Genomic DNA, 20,277 nt, shown 5'->3' on the forward strand with positions numbered 1-20,277 from the left:
AGGAACTCTTCATCATCGTGAAAGAGCTATCCAACCCCAGCGCAGGAAACAACGACATCACCCCATCGCAAGACCTCTGCAACTCCCTCGCCTCATACTTCCACAGCAAGATCGCGGACATACACAAGAGCTTCAACAACCAACCAACGCACACCACGACTGTACCACCACCCCCCACCACCACCCTCCGCGCCTGGACTCCGATCAGCACCGAAGACACCATCCGCACGATGAACTCCGTCCACTCCGGTTCTCCGACCGACCCCTGCCCTCACCACGTCTTCAACAAGGCCGACGCTGTCATCGCACCCCACCTACGAGACATCATCAACACCTCCTTCGACACCGCCACCTTCCCTGAGAGCTGGAAGCACGCCGAACTCAGCGCTCTACTCAAGAAACCCACAGCGGACCCCACCGAACTCAAGAATTACCGCCCCATCTCGCTCCTCCCGTATCCAGCCAAAGTCATCGAGAAGACCGTCAACAAGCAACTGGCCACCTTCCTCGAGACGAATGGATCCCTCGACCCCTCACAGTCTGGCTTCCGAGCCAACCACAGCACCGAGACCGCCCTCATCGCCGCCACCGATGACATCCGAGCCCTGATGGACAACGGAGAAACAGCGGCCCTCATCCTCCTGGACCTCTCCGCGGCATTCGACACTGTCTGCCACCGCACCCTAGTTCAGCGCCTCAGCAACGTCGGACTCCAGGAGAAGGCTCTGGAATGGATCATCTCCTTCCTCGACGGAAGAACACAGAGAGTCCGCCTACCACCGTACAAGTCAGAGGCCACCGAAGTCATCTGCGGCGTCCCTCAAGGATCCTCGCTGAGCCCCACCCTCTTCAACGTCTACATGAGCCCCCTCGTGGCCATCGCACGCCAACACAACCTGAACATAATCTCCTACGCCGACGACACCCAGCTGATCCTCTCCCTGACCAACGACCCCGCCGCCGCCAGAGCCAACCTGCACGAAGGGATGAAAGAGGTAGCCGAGTGGATGACGACCAGCCGCCTGAAATTGAACTCAGACAAGACGGAGGTCCTCATCCTGGGCTCTTCCCCCTCCGCCTGGGACAACTCCTGGTGGCCTCCAGCCCTGGGCACCGCACCCAAACTGACAGACCATGCACGCAACCTGGGCTTCATCCTGGACTCCTCCCTCTCCATGACCAGGCAAGTCAACAACGTCTCCTCGGCATGCTTCAACATCCTACGCATGCTACGAAAGATCTTCTGGTGGATCCCCACCGAGACCAGGAAGACCGTCACCCAGGCCCTCGTCACCAGCCGACAGGACTACGGCAACGCCCTCTACGCCGGTACCACTGCCAAGCTCCTGAAGAGACTCCAGCGGATCCAGAACGCCTCAGCCAGACTCATCCTCGACATCCCACGAACCAGCCACATCTCCGGACATCTGAGAGACCTGCATTGGCTCCCCGTCAACAAAAGAATCACCTTCCGCCTCCTCACCCACGCACACAAAGCCCTACACGACCAAGACCCGAGCTACCTCAACAACCGAATCAACTTCTACGCTCCCAAACGCCACCTCCGATCAGCCAACCACGCCCTCGCCGCCGTCCCTCGCATCCGAAGAGCGACAACAGGAGGAAGGTCCTTCTCCTACCTGGCCGCCAAGACCTGGAACTCCCTCCCGACCGACCTGCGCCTGACCCAAGACCACCTCTCCTTCAGGAAGAAGCTGAAGACCTGGCTGTTCGAGCAGTAACGGCACCCCTCTCCCCCCAGCGCCTTGAGACCCTACGGGTAAGTAGTGCGCTCTATAAATGTCTTTGATTGATTGATTGATTGATTGATTATGTACCTGTTGATGAGTTATTGATAATTAATGATGACATCATACTGGATTACTGCAAAAACCTGTCTGATGTGGTAACTTCTGTGCTCGGTGGCAGAAACCACGCCACCGAGGTACCAAACAATTTTCGATTGAAGAGGTGGGTGCATGCGAGCCACACCATTTGTGTGCCTGTACCTGAATACCCGTACAACGGTGAAAGTACAACTGACTCTGATTCTGAAGCTGAACCAGAAAGAACACCAGATACTGAAGATCGACAGGAACGTCGACATCTGGAAGTATCAGAAGCCAGTTCTGCGTCTGAAGGAGAAGGTGAAAGGGAGATTGTGGAAATACCAGATTCTGAAGATCAATCTAAAGATCGAAGGCAAACACCAGTAAAGGCGCAAAAGAAAGTGAAGACAAGGTTGTTGAAGAGGCGAAAGCTGAAGAGAAATCTGAAAACTCTGAAAGCAGGAACAGTAATCCTGAGACTGGGGAAGAAGAAGTAACTCTCAATAAAGAAGAGATTCCAAGTACCAGTTATGAAGGTGTTCCTAACAGAGTAACAGAAAAGAATGCTGAACCTGAGGAAGACAAAGACATTGTGAAAATCATAATCAACGATACAGTTGGAGAAACTGAAAGTGAAACGGATGACAGTGCAGATGAAACTGCATTAAGAAAAAGCTCAAGGAAAAGAGCTTGGAGAGTGGAGCATAACACAATAGAGAAAAAGACTAAGAAAGTCTGTAAAGGAGATAATTGGCCTAAAGAAACTGGTGGATTGAGATTCAAACTGGTGAACAAAGCAAAAGAGCCAGAAGAGCAAGTGAATGAGATCACTAGCCAGATAGAAATACTAGGAAAGAAAATAGAAGTTGTCCAAAGGCCAAAAAGAGTAAGACGACCAAGCCAGAAGTATAAATCACCCGAGTGGGCATACATTGTATTGCCACCCATTGTAGAAGTTAATAGCAGTCAAGAAAACCTATATTACCCAAAAATGATTGGGAAAGGTGAGTAAAGAAGTCAACTTAGAGAAAAGAGATAGGTGCTCAAAGTATATGATAATAAATGAAAATTCTGAAGTCCTGTGATACGGATATTGTAAATATAGAAGAGGTCAGAGTTGACATAAGGTCGAAGAAAATCTGTTAGAAAAATTAACCATAGTGTAATTTAGAATAGAATTGACACAAGGTCGAATTGTGTGCTCTGGAATCTAAAGGTGACACTAGGTCGAAAAAACTGTGTTAGAGAAAATGGCCATAAGTAACCATAAAACAAAGGGGCATATTATCAAGGACAGGCGATACATTATCGCCGCTTTTATCGCAGGAAACTGCCATTAAAGCGGCGATAATGGCCTTGATAATATGCTCTATGAATTCCAATCGAAGCCCATGTTAGATGTGTTCACATCTAACATGGGCTTCGATTGGAATTCATAGAGCATATTATCAAGGCCATTATCGCCGCTTTATTGGCAGTTTCCTGCCGATAAAAGCGGCGATAATGTATCGCCTGTCCTTGATAATATGCCCCAAAATGTTCTATTTTTAGAAAATGGTGTAGATGTTGCTCAATATGTATGGGATTATTGATAATACTATGGATAATTTTAGCTATTGTTATTCCTTTCCACGATAGTTTAACTAAATTAAAGTCAAATGTGAGTTCAAATAAGCCAAATGAGAAAGTAGAAGTTCATGAAACTCATGTGTATAGGCCAGAGATGCATCAGGATAGGTTCATCAGTGACTATACAAAGAACACGTTTTCAAGGTTAATATTTGAGTATATTAAAACTATGAATGTTGATGATTGCTATGTATGTGTAAAATTGCCAGCATCAGTGTCAGAAGGGGTGACCTATCACCACCTTCCTCTTACATACGGTGTGACCTGTAGTGTAATTGCAAGTTTGTTTTATCAGACTGGGAAACTGGATTATCACTATTCCAATGTGGATGACATTTTTGCTAAACTAAAAATTGATGGTGCATTAAACAAAAAGAAACTTGCAAAGGAGATGGGAGGGTGTTTCTTAGAATTAGACAAATTGACACATGAATACGCTTTTATTAATAATTTGACATGTAAATTGAGAGTTGAAGAGAAGACGTTTTTGAATATGATTGAGGAAAGAAGGGTTGCTTACAAACGAAGTGAGAAAATAAAACATTTGAAATCTAAATACTGGGCATTTAATGATGAGAATCTTGAAGATAAGAATGTCAATGTGGCTATAAACATAGATACTCCAATGTTAGAGAAATGTTGTATTAGAAGGGACAATACTATGTATCATCATTATTTTGTGGGTGCAAGTCAATGTAAAGATACCTATAGAATTTTAGGGGGTTGGGGATTTAAAGGAGGAAATGACCCTGTTTTCCCAGGTATATACTTCATTTGTGGGAACAAAGCTTACTATAGGTTACCTGACCATTGGTATGGGACCTGTTATGTGGTCTTTCCTAAACATTTTCATGTAGGTAGAGGTTCTAATGGACAGCATGAAATAGGCAAAGTCTTAAGTCGAAAAAGAAGAGAGAGTGTGTTGGAAATATTAGGTGATGTTTTTGGAGCACTGATGGAGCAGTGGGAATTTCTTTTAACGCAAATAGAATCCGAAAATTGTCCACAATAGTTGATCGTTTGTCAACAGACACTGCAGGAGGTTTCCTGATAGTTGATACTGAAATGGTTGCTATGAGAGCTATGGTAATGCAAAATTGACTTGCCCTTGATATAATTTTAGCAAAAGAGGGAGGAGTCTGTGGAATATTGAAAGTGCAACATTGTTGTACTTATATTCCAGATAAAAGTCAAAATATTGAGAAGTATATTACAAATATTACAGATTTACATAGAGAAATTGAACCACTGGAGGTTGAAGGTGTTCTTGAAAAATTAGGTAGAAGTTTTACAGCAGTTAAGCATTGGTTTAAAAAAATAGGAAAGATACTAATTCCAATAACAATCTTAGTGATAGTGATTTTCTTGATAAGGTTGTGCTGTATATACAAAGGTAGAAGAAATTTTAGAAAGGCAATAAAGAAGACAATTCAAGAACGAAATGCAAGGGAAAGAGAAAAGAATGAAATAGAAATGGAAGAAATTAGAGAAAAGATTTTTAAGGAGTCAAATAAGAAAGATACTAGAGTGTAGATTGTACTAATATGAAGAATTTGAAACATGTTCTGTTAAATTTTCCAAAATTTTGAGAGATGTTTGGTGATAGGATCACCAGATGAGGGAATTGATGGAACAAAGTGGCAAAAACAAAATGTTGTGTACCCCTTGTGAAATCAATGTTCCATAACGTTAATATTTATTAATAGTGTGTTGTGGTAAATTAATCAACCATAGAATAAGTTGCATACATTTATACACGTGGGAATACTAATTCTGCTTGCATGAAGCAATATAATTAACTAATATGTATTGTTACTGTGATGTGAACTAATGCATAGCTTAAATATAAATAAACACAGCTTAAATGTACTTATTGTACATGTTTTTGTGTGAGAAAGTCGCCGGATATGTAAGTATAAAATACATTTATGTGGCTTACCTGCTAGGGAATAACTAATGGGGAAACATTAGTATGGTGGGGGGTAAACAGAAGAGCTTTAGTTCCATATTTAACATGAATTTGTGTTTGTTTCTATGATAGTTCCAAAAGTGGCCTCTGAGGCCTACGAAAAATATGGCTGCTCGGGTATTCTGTGAGCAAGTGTTGGACTGCGCATGCGCGCCAAAAGTCTGCAGGTGACAGTGAACTGCCTGTGCTCGGATGGGAGGTTCAAGGCTACCTTGCCCTGGAAGACAGGATGGTTGCCAAAATATGGTCATTCGAATGTTCTGAACGTGGGAACGAAACCTAAAGTTACAAGTCAAGGAAGTGACTAGGCCAAAGACTGTCCTAAATAATGCTGCTTTATGAAACTGCTGATTCACCGTGAATATGATGCTGTAATGATGAGGAAATGCTCATCTACCCCAAATTTGTCCAATCAGAACCCGAGTTGGTGTTGTTAGATCCTTTTTAGATAGATTTAGTTAGGAAAATTAGTGTATAAAAACCCCTGATTTTGCTTAGAAGCGTCGCTCCTTTCGATTTCATCTTGAAGTGGTGTCGGATTGCAGATCGAATCCTGGATGTAAGAACTTTATGATTTATTGCTTGTTTTCTTTGCAGGACTAAAAGGATAAGATGAGGGTTTTAGTTAGGGATGTTAGGAGAGAATGAGTTTGGAACTATCTGTTCTTTGCTAAACTTTACTTAATTCTGAAATAAATGTCTATTTTCTGAGCTTTTAAATAAAAATGATCATTTTGAAATAAAGTTTAATATTTTTACTGAATAAAGAATAAATTAGTGCCTAAATGTCAGACATACTAAAAGTTTGCTTTAAATAAAAATTAGGAAATTGGAAGATTAAAAGCTGGTCTTGTAGTTTTTCCTACGCCTATTTTTCTTTCTAGCAGATCCATTGCCACTATGGTGGTATGTCTGAATAATATTGGTGTTTGATGAAAACCATGGTAAATCATTTAAAATTATAGGTGTAAAAAATAAATTGTCAAATAGGTTTAGACACTCCGCCAATGTTACAGCATGACTCCTTTGTAGTTTCACCAATCCCTGAAGTCGAGTTAAATGAACAGAGAAAGTGTGCAGTGTTATGGGCCCCAAAGGTGAATGAATGCATGTTCGGAGGTTTTAGGGAAATGGCGATGTTGATTTAGAAATTATTTTTGTAGTCCCGCTGTAGCAGTACTATTGCTATGCAGATAGGTTTCTACATTATGAATGCCAACACGAATGTATATTTGCTCCTGTAACATTCTGGCTTTATTAAAGCTGGTCTGAAATCGAATGCCAATAATTTTCCCAGATGGAGGTAAAATGCAGATTCTTGTACTTGACCGACCCTTGTAGCAGCACACAGGAACTTGAAATGATGGAATGATATGTACTCCCAGGGACTTGAAAGTATTATCTCATGCATTTCGATGAGCTGCTTTGGGGATGGTTTTATTTCTTTGTCTATTTTTCTTTTCCAACCATGTTTTAAATAAACGTTTGTGTAGCACTAGGGATTGAGGAAATCTTCAAAACTAACACACCAACATTTTACTTCTTATTTGGTCTCCCATGGCAAGGGTCATTTTTAGGTCTCGCCTACGCAGCGCACATGCGCTGCATAGGAGGAGACCTCTTGGAATCGATTTGCTTTTTCGCCCTAAAACGTGCACGCATTGCATTGCTTTCAATGGCAACGTGTGCACTTTGGCGATTCACTTGCGGGAGCGAGGTTTGGCGACATCTGTTTGTAATTAACTTGCAAACAGATGGTGCCCCGCTCGCTTCCGCAAGGCAAAAGCTGTGTGTGCTCTCGGCACACTTCCCCCACTCGCTCGTTACTTTAGTGTTGGCAGCCCTGCATGGTGCTCTTGTCGCCGCCTCGTGCTCACAAGTCATCTACAGGGAAAGGAGCTCAGTTGCTTCTCCATCGTTGCTGATATGCCTTTATTTTCTGACCCACTTGAAACTAAGGCTTTGTTTACGCATACCTTGTTAAAGCGGTAATTAGATGCTATCTGGGAATGTGATCATATCAATAAGAGGCCGCATCTCTCATTATTGTGAACCATAATCCCCCTCACTCTCGTACCCCTGCGGTAATTATAAATGTGTTTGTTGACTCTTTCTGGCTAATTGACATTAGTGGTTTTCGGAAAGTTAGCCAAACGCTGGACATTGATCCAATCAAAAGTGAACGATGTCTGTTTGTTTTCGGTTTGGATAAGCGAGCATTAGGAACGTCTCGGCTGAGTGGTTTGCGGCAGAGGCCCAACTGCACATGTGCTGCACACTCTGCAGCAGCCAGAGGTGAAACACTGGCCGCTGGACACAATGGCTCATGTGCAGAGCAGATGGCTGTTGTAGGAATCCACAGATGAAGTGTGCCTATTAATGCTCGTTTGAGAAACTGTGTGTGCACTGTTATTGTCTCCTTGAGTGACGTTTGTGGGTGTGTGCTTTGTCCATGGGTATGAGGTGAACATTGTGTCCATCTTTTGCATATTGTTGGTTTTGATGGCAATGTATTTGTTGTCCGTGGCATATTAGTTGCCCAGTCATGATCTAATGTGGTATTCGGAGCAACAGTCTTGCTATCCGTAGCATACTGGTTGCCCATCTATGACATATTGTAGATATTCTTGCAACCTACTGGCTATGTTTGTGTTAAGATAACTGATTGTCCACACAGTGCTCATGTTTTTGTTACTTTATTTCTGAAGTTCAGTTAGAGTGGAAATAAACCCCGGCAGGGGCTCCAGAACTCTTCAGTACAGCCCTTCCACTGAGATTCTGGTCCCAGTCTAGTTAAGCCCTCCCAGGCATGAATCACTTGAAGGCTACCATTCAATGCGCACTTCAGAATGATAGAAGCATCTACACTGTGGTCATAGTGCAATTACATAACGCCATAGACAATCGCCATTTTTCAACAAGGAAGCCAATACGGTAATCACCCAGCGCCCAAGGCACAATATTTTATCCATCATGAACCAAGAAGACCCGCCAGTCTCACCAGATTAAATATACTGTATGCACAGTGTATGTTAGGGATTATTTGTAGCGCACATATTTACCAATATTAGCTTCTTGGCGCTAGAATTAATGATAAAAGTTATCCAAAGTTAAAGCACAATGTCAAAGCCAGTAATATATAATACAGCAATCACCCACGCTAGTGATTCGCCAAGGGGTGCTCGCTTTACTAGAATTCCCCGGGCATTGCAAAATTTTACACACATTCAATTCGTTTATACAAAATAAAATGTATAGGTCCAAATGTTAGCTATATTTTTTAAAATAAACCTAGAGTCCCTCTAAGTGTAGTCAATGTCAAACTGACAACGTGCACATGTTTAGGGATACAATGATGGCCAGCTCCCTTATGCGGACGCCCTGCACCGTAAATGTGTGGCACATGCCGCGCCCGCAGTGGCGGCACATCACAGGTCCAGGGGTGCTGAGTCTTACACAGTGGTCGAAGTGGGGGGAAAAAGTAGGAGAGCAGTGGGCGGAGAATCAGAGGGCAGGAATAACCCAAGAATTGGATCTGTGGGGTGGGGCCAGAGGTGTGGCCAGAATGCGCAGACAAACCAATTTTTAGTATTTGTTTGGCATTTCACTGCCCAGTTCAATCAACCAATGGATACACATGACTATTTAAGGTTATAATGAGTTATTGACATTAAAATATATTCACAAAGTGGGATATGCTTCTAATCACAGAATGTACCAAATACGATAAAATGTGGAAACACAAGCCATTTGTCTCCGAGCCATGGAGTTTCAGTCATCAGCACTTCTCCCTTTTTCCACAACAGAATTCAAACATGAATGGCAAAATATCCTAGTTTACAAATGTTTTCTCTAAAATGATGGCTCTGACATAGTTACCTCATAATGCAAGATCTGATGCATGATCTGACCATTTAAACAAATAAATTGTTTGTAGCTCAAACATATCAAAAGTCCAAAAAAATGTGACTTGTGTTGCTGCGGAGTGGATGGCCTATTGCAAAGGTTGACTGGTCACCTTTCTCACTACTGCGTTTGTATGTTACACTGGTACTAATAAGGCAAAATCTTTCCAGAGACTGTTAGCATGTGTACACACGTCAAAATAATAAAATATCTGAAAATATACTTCATTACGCTGCAGACTTATTTTTAATGCATAATTTAGTCAACACTACGGCATCATTTTATCATCCTTTGCTGCATAGTTAATTTCAGTGGCCCCAAAGCAGGCAGCACATGTTAAATGTGAAGCAGGGAGACTGTGAAGTTTGTGAACTTAGTTTGGTGTGCCTGCAAATCCTGCATTGTCAATCCCTGGGGAGTTGCAGCTACTACTGCTGAAACAAGGCCAATGGAGATACCTATGGGTGAGGCAGACTGGCCTCAAGGGCAGCACCAGCAATAGCACTGGTGGTGTCCTGTGCATTAATGTTTGTTAGTGCCCCCCAATGACCACCTCTGCCATGGATTCCCTCACCACCACCCATTAACTGTGCCCCCCCCAAGTCTCCATAACCACTCTCTCTCAGATGCATTTAATTTGATTTACAGCGCCACTCATACCATTGTAGGGTGTCAGAGCACTTTACATCACACACATTACACAGAGACAATCAATATATGTGTAAATCACTGTATAGAAAATGTTACATAAGACTAAGGACTACAAGGTGTAGGAGTCACATGACAACCATACTAGTAGCCCGTATAGTTTTATAGTGATTGGTCTGGAGAAACACAATACCTGGAATTTAAAACATAATACCTTGGCTGGGGGTTCTCCCTAATAATCAGAATTGATTTCTATCCAGAAGAACACTTTATGGGACATTGGGAGAATCAAAGATTGGGGGGGGGCTTACGCTCTCATATTTACCTTGCAGTTTGTATGCAGCTCTTGGATGACAGTTAATAGCTCACTGTTGTAAGTTAGGATTTTAACTTACAAACTGCAAGTAACAAAAGGATCTCTCTGAATATGGAGGTCTTTCTTTACCAAATTTGAAAGATTATTATTACGCATACTTTGCGCAGTACCTAGAGATATTCAAAAACATAAACCCAGGTACCGGGTTTTTTATCAAAAAAATTTTGATTTAATATGTTCAGAAATCCAAATCCCATCCCCCTTGCTTGTTCCGAAATCAGCCAAATTTGTTTGTTATAAGACTCTAAATTGGTTCTTTAAACGGCGCAATGCTATGCATAAGAGATATTCGCTTCCTCCTATTCATTTAACAACTCCCTTAATTGGCGCCTTTTCTTTTTTAAGGATCAAAATCGATCCAATTGTTATAGAAAACTGGGGGACAGGCAGGGTTTAAAACATGATCTGATTTTCTGGGGAATGGGACCTGGTTCTCTGTCAACGATATGATACGTCTGATCTCCGGCAATTTTTTGTTAATCGGGTCCTACACTAACTTGATCTACCCTACTTTGATGCAATTAGACCCCAGTATTATTACTGATAATTCCTCTCCATTAGCTTTAGATCTTTTTGTTAACGATCAGGTGAAGAAACCTGGGGCATGGAAACAGTGCCTGGTACAGAGTCGGGAGGATGAGTTGATTTCTAAAGCTATCCGTAAATGGGATACACAGGAAAATCAAGTATTATCAACTGAAATATGGAAAACTATTAATCAATTTAATTTCTGTGTTTTGCGTGGCGCCAACTGGCGTTGAATGCTTTATTTTAGCAAATGGCTATTATACCGCACACCAGTAATCATTGCCAAAATGTATAACAATGCATCTGCCAGTTGTTTTAGACATTGCAATTGTGTGCAGGCCAATTGGTCTCATATTATAGTGTATTGTTCCAAAATTAAGTCGTTTTGGGAAGAAATCTTTGTTCTTCTAAAAACTTATTATATGTTATTAATTCCATGTAATGCAAAAATGCTCCTATTTGGATATGATCCTGAATGCACATTTACAAACTATTTGACAAAAGTGATTTATATTATAATGGCCGTTGCTAGATCTTTATTGCTACAGAACTGGCTGTCAACAAAAGTTACGACGTTAATGGCTCGGAAAAATGAAAAGGGTTAGGAGAAGTGAACAGTTATATGCTAAAAGAGTCGGAGGTACAAAAAAGTTCGATCAAATGTGGGGTTGTTATTTTGAGTAAATTGCTACATATTGGGTTAAATTGAAAATGAATGTAATTATAAGCTTTTGTGAAATGTTTACTTTGTGATATATACTGTATAATACTAAATACAACTTCAATAAAAAATGTTTAAAAAACCAAAAAAAAAAAGGCTCTCTCTGACAAAAGCAGTACCCACTGACCTATTTACATTATGTGCACTTTGTGATCTGCATGGCACATGTTCTTTGCAGCCGGTACATTAACCCTCTGAGCTACCTTCCCATGAGTCAAAACTTCCACTAGACAAAATTCTGATCTCTCTCTAGGAAGAACATTAATCAGCAGAGTCATCATGAAATTTTTATTGTTGCCGAAAATTGATGGAGGCCAGGAAGGAGGCAGCAAGCGTTTTAAAAACCATAATATACTTGCAAACATGATGCCACCACCTAAAGTCAGCACCCGGTGCGGTCAGACTAGTTGCACCGCCCTTGAGCTGGCCCTTCTCAAGGGTTCTGTGACATCAGTGACAGAGTCACTATTGTTCTAGGGCGTGCTGCATCAAAGTTCTGCTCGCAAGACTGGAGGTGAGCTTCAGTATGGATAGTGGTGGACAAGCCTTGAAGGTTAACCTACACTAGTCATGCTAGGGTCCACCTGCTGGTGCGAAGACACCAGGGCTTCTAAGGTGTTGCGAAGCCTTCTAAGGATGTGATTGTGCTCTCGCAGGAGAGTGGTCTGGTGGACTGGTTATTAAGGCTGAACCTGGTTCCCAGTTCCAAATTCAGCAGCTCTGACCATAGTGCCACATCCTCTCCCCCACTGAACACCGTACTGCCCCACTGAGAAAAACTCCCACTGTCTTCAACTACAACCCAATTGTTGCTCGCTATAAACACCTGGATGCGGCTCAATTTACATTACGCACTAGACAAGAGCAATATGCGGCCTACAAAAAAAAAGTAACAACATCCTGGAAAAAGCAAACACTTATAGGGAATGCAACATTTAGCAAACCATGGGAAATGTAAGCAGGAACAACATGGTTACCTTACTGCTTTTACACTCACTATTCAGAAATCAGTGAGTGCTTTTGCTTGAAAAGTTAAGGACATGACGTCAGGGCCCTGAATGGATCCATTTCAAAGTCCATTGCTTATATCCTTACAAAACATAAGCAGTATGGTAAAAAGACCACATCCCTGGATGCAGAGCCGCAGCACACATTTTGTTCTCCAATCCACACATTGCAGTACCTCCAGGATTGGTGCACTAGTTCCAAGTCCAGGGAAAACAAAGACAAGAAAACAAAACTAGCGCTTCACTGGCAAACTCTGTAAAAGTGGCGCTAATGTGTTTCAGTGTGAATAAAATCAGTTTGGGCAGTTTGCTACCACTCTGTCTTACTTTATTTAGTTATTTATCTATTTTTCATATTTTTAGCCTTTTATTCCCAATGCTGCACTTTGGAATTAAAATGTCAGAAAAATACGACATTTCCAGCAAAAGCGTTTCCTTTTTGGATCCATTTCACAGGGAAGCAAATAAATGAAAGGAGTGGAAAGAGAGTGAGAACCCCGTCTTGAAGTCACGGTTTTCATGGGTGTCCGCAGGGGGGGCAAGGAGGGGTGCTCCGGGGGGGGCAAGCGCCCCTCCTTGCCCCCCCCCCCCTGCGGACGCCCTATAAGTAAGTCTAAAAACATGTTAAATAAACGGTCAAGCATTATTTGGGGGGATTCTTGGGTCAAGAGAGAGAATGTGCCTAATGGCTAGAGCCTCCACCTGAAGCTGGGGAACTAGGTTCAAGTCTCGGCAGTCATCATGTGATTGTGGGCTAATCACTTAACCTCCCCATGCCTAACAAAATGAATGTGTCCTTCTGCAATGCAACTGGTGCTCATGTAAAGTGCTCTGATACCTTCCAGTTTTGCCCTATATAAAACTCCCCAAAAATATATATATTACTTTGTTGTGTTATATGTATTTGTAAAGCACACTATCACCAGAGAGGTGTCCTGGCGCCTTCAATAAATGTCATTTAATTCAGAAATATAATGATATATATGTTCAACTGAAAAATGGTTTCAGGTATTTATCACATTTTTTGGTGCCCTTTATCGTTCGATTTACATCTTGTGATGGCTCTCAGAGTCAACAAACCAGGCCCCTGGCTCACCACTCCCTACTAATTTATGTGTCTCCTTTGCCCCTGGTCGAAATCACCCCGTTATGTTATGTTATGTTATGTTATTAAGTCATTTATAGAGCGCGCTAACACTGATTAGTTTCTTGGCGCTGAAATTGATAGTAACGCAAACCAAGGTAGAAGAGGTAGATTAAAAAGCTTGTCTAAAGAGCCAGGTCTTCAGACACTAACGCACCCCGTGCACCCTTCTTTCCTTCGTAGCTGCCAAGAGATGGGTTTGCAAGGACAGCTGGGGAACGAGGTGAGGTGGGGGGATGTTCTGCGTGCCCGCTACTGTAGCTTCTTATTTATGGCCGGCCTGTTCCCTCCTCAGAGGCTCTTTTCTTTGACTTACAGTAGCAGATTAATTAAGCAGCTCAGCGACGCATCGTGTAATTCTCGGAAGAGCAGCTCAGGGGGCTGTGAGCCGGCCATGCATGCCAGCCTCGTAGGGTGCGCGTAAGTCGCCGAGCTGCGCCTCGCGGGCAGCGCGCGGGCACATGCACACGCGCACAGCCTGCCTACTCGCTCATTCATTAGGACGGCAGCTCTTGCCTGCAGGAGAGAGTGCCGCCGCTAATTAAAACCCCCGCTCGGCTCCTGTTTTCTGCGGAAGGATTTTCTGTGACAGGTGGGTGTGCTTTATATGTATACTGCGGAGGCAGAAGTCACGACGCGGGAAAATACCTGCTCGCGCCTTGAACATTCATTATGTACCTTGCACTCCAGATATGGAGAGCTTTTTATTTTGCTGGCTGATGAAGGCACAGTAAGAAGAAGAAGGTATTTTTCCAGCATCTGCTCCTTGCGAGGTAAGTGGATTGATTCTGGATTGTTGCATTTTAGAACGACCCCCAAAATATTTACCAGAATTTAGTGACGGGTGCTCTCTGCAGAGCAGCTCTTCTGCCTGCAGGCGCGTTTCTGGCTTGGAGTCACTCGTCCCGCATCTTTGGCGCTGCAGGCTTGCAGCAACACCTTTGGTGTATGAGGGGGTGTATGGTGTACTCACAGGACACTAACGCGCCACGGGTATACAAACCCACACGTCCATATTTTATAACTGTACATCATGTGTTACATCTATATAAATAGATATGTCTGTATATATCCAGATGGGCAGAGCATAACACGGTTTTAATTACCACTGTTGAGCGTGGGGACGTGATTCGCAAGAGATGAAGGATTTGATTGGGTCATTTACTCCTCCCCTTCCTTAATAATAATAATAATAATACTATAATAATACATAATACATAATACTATATTGCTCTTAGCGGTTCTGCGTGTATGGTTTATGCCATGCTGTTTTTCATCTTCAGTTATACAGTCATAAATAAAGGTGTTTAAGGGGTTAGTTAGATCGATGCAGTGAGATACACTCAGAAACACGAGGCCTTGTGAGCATGGTTTCAGCTGCTTTCTTCTGTAAAGTGATTCTGGAATGAATTCTGGGAGGCATTAATCCGTGTTTTTTTTCAGGTCGGTGAAACACTACAGTGGTAATAACAATTCTGCACAGTAGTAAATTGTGAATTTGTGTTTATTATTACACTAGATCAAAATAACATATTATTAAAGCACGTTTATTTTCACCACATGTACAGATATGACTGTCTTCAACTACCTAGATAGCTAGACAGACAGACAACAGACAGACAGATAGATAGATAGATAGATAGATAGATAGATAGATAGATAGACAGATAGGTAGACAGATAGATAGATAGATAGATAGATAGATAGATAGATAGATAGATAGATAGATAGATAGATAGATAGATAGATAGATAGATAGATAGATAGATAGATAGATAGATAGATAGATAGATAGATAGATAGATAGATAGATAGATAGATAGATAGATAGATAGATGCATATTTCTGGGTTCTATGTTTTTAATTCAGAGTTTTTCTACCATACCCTTTCTTGATGAATGCTCTAGTTGACCAGATAACCGGGTTCCTACTGGATTCAGTTCGTTCCTAGTAGCTAAGCTGTAACTCATCGATGAGTTATCATAGATGACATTGTGGTTACAGCTAGATGATAACGTCAATTCACCTAACAGTTGGAGAAGAACAATGCCTATTGAGTTTAGTTGGTACTTGTGTATAATAGAGGAACCCCTGTGTTTTTAGGTGTTTTACTTGAGCCACTAGCTTTGGTGCATGGGCTAAGTTGATGGCCTTGAATCCAAGATTCTTTTGTTTTCAATACTGGCTTTGGCTCTTGAGCAAGACAAATCACATGATTTTGTTAACATGACTTACCTTACTGCAAATGAAATGGTATATGTGTACATGTGTAAAATAAAATTAAGATATGAAACCCAGACCTCCATGATGTGCTATTTGCAATAGGTATACGTACATGCTCCCACCAGTAGCCCATTACCTTGTGGTTTCTGTTATCTCGATTTCAAAGACCAGCAAGTACAAAAGTGTACTGTATACAACACCTCTGATATTCCTGCTTTTATAAAGATATTCTCTGGCGCTCGGGCTGATCTAGCTCCTGTACATAAAATAAACGTGATCACTAGAAGCCCGATTTGACTGGCTAACTGCAATATCCACCAAGGCTTCTGGCTACAACATTCTCTATGTATTGTGGGCACCTAGGATTGAATCCTGACACCTCTATTTGATCATATTGTATGACCGTGGGCTCTCCAAATGCGCATTCTAACCTCAGCTCATTTGTCTCTTAAAATCGAGTTTAAAGTTAGTTACTGTCTCAACTGACTGCATAAATTAATTTTGTGAGGACTCATGGCAGGCCTATTCAGACCTTACAGTGCAGGGGCTGGGTAATGGCAAGAGTGGTACGCTCCAGGTACGCTTCAGGTAACCTCTGCTCTCAGGTGGCCTGATGGCAAGATTATTTTGCGGCTCTCACCAAATTTTTGAATGGAATTGCAGTTTTGTTATAACTTTAACTCTTCCACGTAAATGTATGGAATGTGACCACTAAATTGTTTGAAAAGTGATGCAGTAGATTACAGAGGTATAAAGTTCACAGCACTCTCGATATAGTACAATTTCTCTTAAAAGTGGTTTTAAGCTCGCGGTCCCTATTATCCAGTAATTCTGTTTTGAAGGCTTGAATAAATTGGGTGAATATAATAAACTAGTTGGGTTGTGAAGCAGGGTCAAAGGCTTAGATCTGATGTGACTTGGTGAGAAAATGAGATTAGAAAGATAAATGAGTTATTTATATTTGTTTGATATAATAGAAATGATAATAGGAACTCCGCCCTCTGTTCGTTGAATTAAGCTCATCCTTTCATCCTTGTGTCGCTTCTTTTGTTTCCTTAACAAGCCAGATAGTTCAAAGCTTTCTCCCCACACCTGCACACCTCCAGATCCAATTAGAAAATCATGTCGCAGAACGTCTGCAAATTTATGCCTGGCATATATAAACCAAAATGAAATCCAGTCATTCATGTTTTGTGACGCGCTTTTGTACGACGTAAGGCTACGAATGATTGATACTCTTTCCTCATTACATGCATTTTTTTGGTCACAATTATGCATGGACACAGCTGTAGAAAATAGGAAATACAAAAGCCAAAAACAATATTGAAAGTATAGATTTTACTAAAGGGGCACTTTAGTACAGTCTACTGTGCATGGCTGTTTTAGAGGCTGGCGTTATGTGAATAAATTACGATTATTTAAGTACGCTTGTACAGGCATGAAATCGTAATTCAATGGCAGCTTAAACTAAGCATTAAACATTGCCACTGTCCTATGGTTGGATGTTCTTCTCAGAGGGCTTTTCCAAATAGCATGCTACACTTCTCCCTTCCCGGAAGACAAAACAGAAAGGAATGAATGATTGGCAAAAGTTAAATGTTTACAAACATATCCACATTGAAGCAGTTTTAAACAGTTATCTACATATGCAGACTATCAACAGGAAATGTACATTTTTGTCAGAGCTAAGACAGAATTTGAATGAAGTTGATAATCCTCTTTCCATAATGGGTTCTTGTGCAGTCTCCCACTTTAAAATCCATTATTACTACTACCACATTCTCAATTCCCTTGGATTGTGATCATCCAAATGGTCTAGCAAATATTTTAGGTAGTTTCACTACCTTCTTTTGATTCCACACATTCCCATCACTCAACAGCAGAATGGATTGATCAACCCTAACCACTTTTAAAAGTTGGGAAAATTGGATAACTCCGTTTCTGTACTCTGACTTAGTAACCAATTTCAAACCTAATCTTTGACCTTTCTAAACAACCATTACCAATTCCAATCAGCTTGACTCTCCCCCATTCCTACGTTCTTTACCTTTGTCAATTCGTAAGGTAACTTGCTGGTGTTACTATGTAGTGTGATCTAATAAGACCACAATAATTTTTCATCTTTCCAATTGCTTCTTTCACAAATTACTAACTTTAATCTTTCCATGAGAACTGAGCGCTATCTTTCAACCAGCCTGTTATAGTGTGGGTAATAAACTGATGATGTAAAATGTTTAATGCTCCTACATAGATACTGTAGCATACTTTGGAGACAAACCGCACATCATTATCAGTTAGAAGAATATCAGGGAGACCTTTTCTGACAAACACTTACGCCTGAAATCCAATCTCATCCGAAGTGGTAACCTATTTGTAAATTTATGGTCTGGCCAACAGGAAATATTATCTACGACCACAATGACATTAACCAAGGTCAGTAGCGGCCCGTATATGGCATGCTGCCGGGCGCTTATGTGGGACGGGGCAGGGTCAGGATAGGTGGTAGTAAACACCGGAATAAGGATGAATGCAGGTAAGTAGACATTTAAATCGATAAAAAAATGTCATTGCGCACGCATCGCATTTGGCGATGCAGCGCGCGAAACAAAATTAATTTTATTGATTTAAATCTCTACTTACCTGCATTCATCCATATTCCGGTGTTTACTACCCCCCACCCTGCACCTCCCCTGCCCCTCGTCACCACCCGGCAGCACGCCCGATACGAGCCACTACTGACCAAAGTACAATATGGTCCGAAATATCTAAGGCTATCTTTCTCCAAGAAGCTTCTGTCATTGACCAGAGGATAGCTCACCATTTCTTTAGACTTGTCACTCCATGGCAAAAGAATAGAGTTCCTGATTTTTTTCTTCCACCTTCTCATTCATCCCCGACGACCAGAAAAGTTCACATTCATCTCTTGATGGCACTTATACCAAAAGTTTGTTTCTATGTTCCTCTGGTACAACTTACAATTCCTACCTGACCACAATACCACACTCACATGGTAGTTCTCATAATTTCTTATTGCATTTGTCCATTTTGCCCTGGAGATGCTTCCCATTGTCACCTCTTATACACTTGCTTCCGCAAACCCGTCCTCCCCACCATCCTTCTCATGAATCATTTCATTTTCCACTGGCAACCTTGATATGCAGTCTGCTAACACATTTTTCTTGCCAGGCATATATACTACTTTAAAGCAATACTCTTTCATCATCAAAGACAACAAACAAGCTGCCCATTTATTTGCGGAACTCCCCATCTCTTTCAGAGTTTCGAAAGTCCCTGAAAACCTGGCTATTGAGCTAATCAGCTGAACCCTACCAGTGACTGGGCTACCCTAATGGGTGGCAAGAAGCGCTCTACAAATCTACTGATTGGTTGATTGATTGATCCTCAACCTCCATCTGAAAATTCTGGAAAATCGTCCGTCCAGCATCTTCACTGGTAACCATTAAAAACAAAATACTTTGATATTTCATGGTAATATATCTTGATCCTCACAGGTATTTTCTAAACTATTTCATTCCCCACCATCAAGCTTGTGCTTCCTTTTCTGTGGTGGAATATTTTCTTTCTGCTTCACTCAAATCCTCAAATGTGTTGATGCGTATTCAATGGTAACGTATATCCGTTCTTTAAGTTGCAACAGAACCACAGCCAGATATGCATTGCTGTCATCTGTGCCTGTGTTGCCTTTATGAAATAATTTCAATGCATGGATCTTTAACTTTGCAAACTCACTTTTACACTCCATAGGGTATATCCCAAGCTCAAATCCCAAGTAAAAAGTTCATAGAGTCAAGTTGATCTTCACAAATTTCTTCTTTATTCCAATGATTAGTGTGCTTCGTCAGAGAAACAGAATTAGCTGCCACTAGCCAACAAGTGTTTCGTCCTGTGTTCAATCAACCACGGACTTCCTCAGGGCTAGAATTTATAAAAAAATATAATTACTGTTTAAGACAACATACATGATTGCTTTATGAGATGTAACAGTGTTGCAGTCACAAAAAACAATGTCTCAAAACTATCAAATCAGACTAAAGATCAGACAAAGTGACCTTATGGTCATTTCTCTCCCATATGGGATTGTCCTTTTAAATAGTTAAGTGAAAACCAAAAATTATAAAATCACACACCACACCCGAAAAGTGTTTATCACATTAGAGAACACCCATCAGTCTAGAGTAACACAAGATAGGAGAAGGAGAAGTAAAATCAGAGTCGGAAAGTTACCAAGGAAGCCATCTTATAAAGTATTAGAAGAGAATAACCTATCCCTAGTCAG

This window comes from Lissotriton vulgaris, chromosome 3_1 (genome assembly GCF_964263255.1).
Source record: "Lissotriton vulgaris chromosome 3_1, aLisVul1.2, whole genome shotgun sequence".
In the NCBI taxonomy this organism is placed as follows: Eukaryota; Metazoa; Chordata; class Amphibia; order Caudata; family Salamandridae; genus Lissotriton; species Lissotriton vulgaris.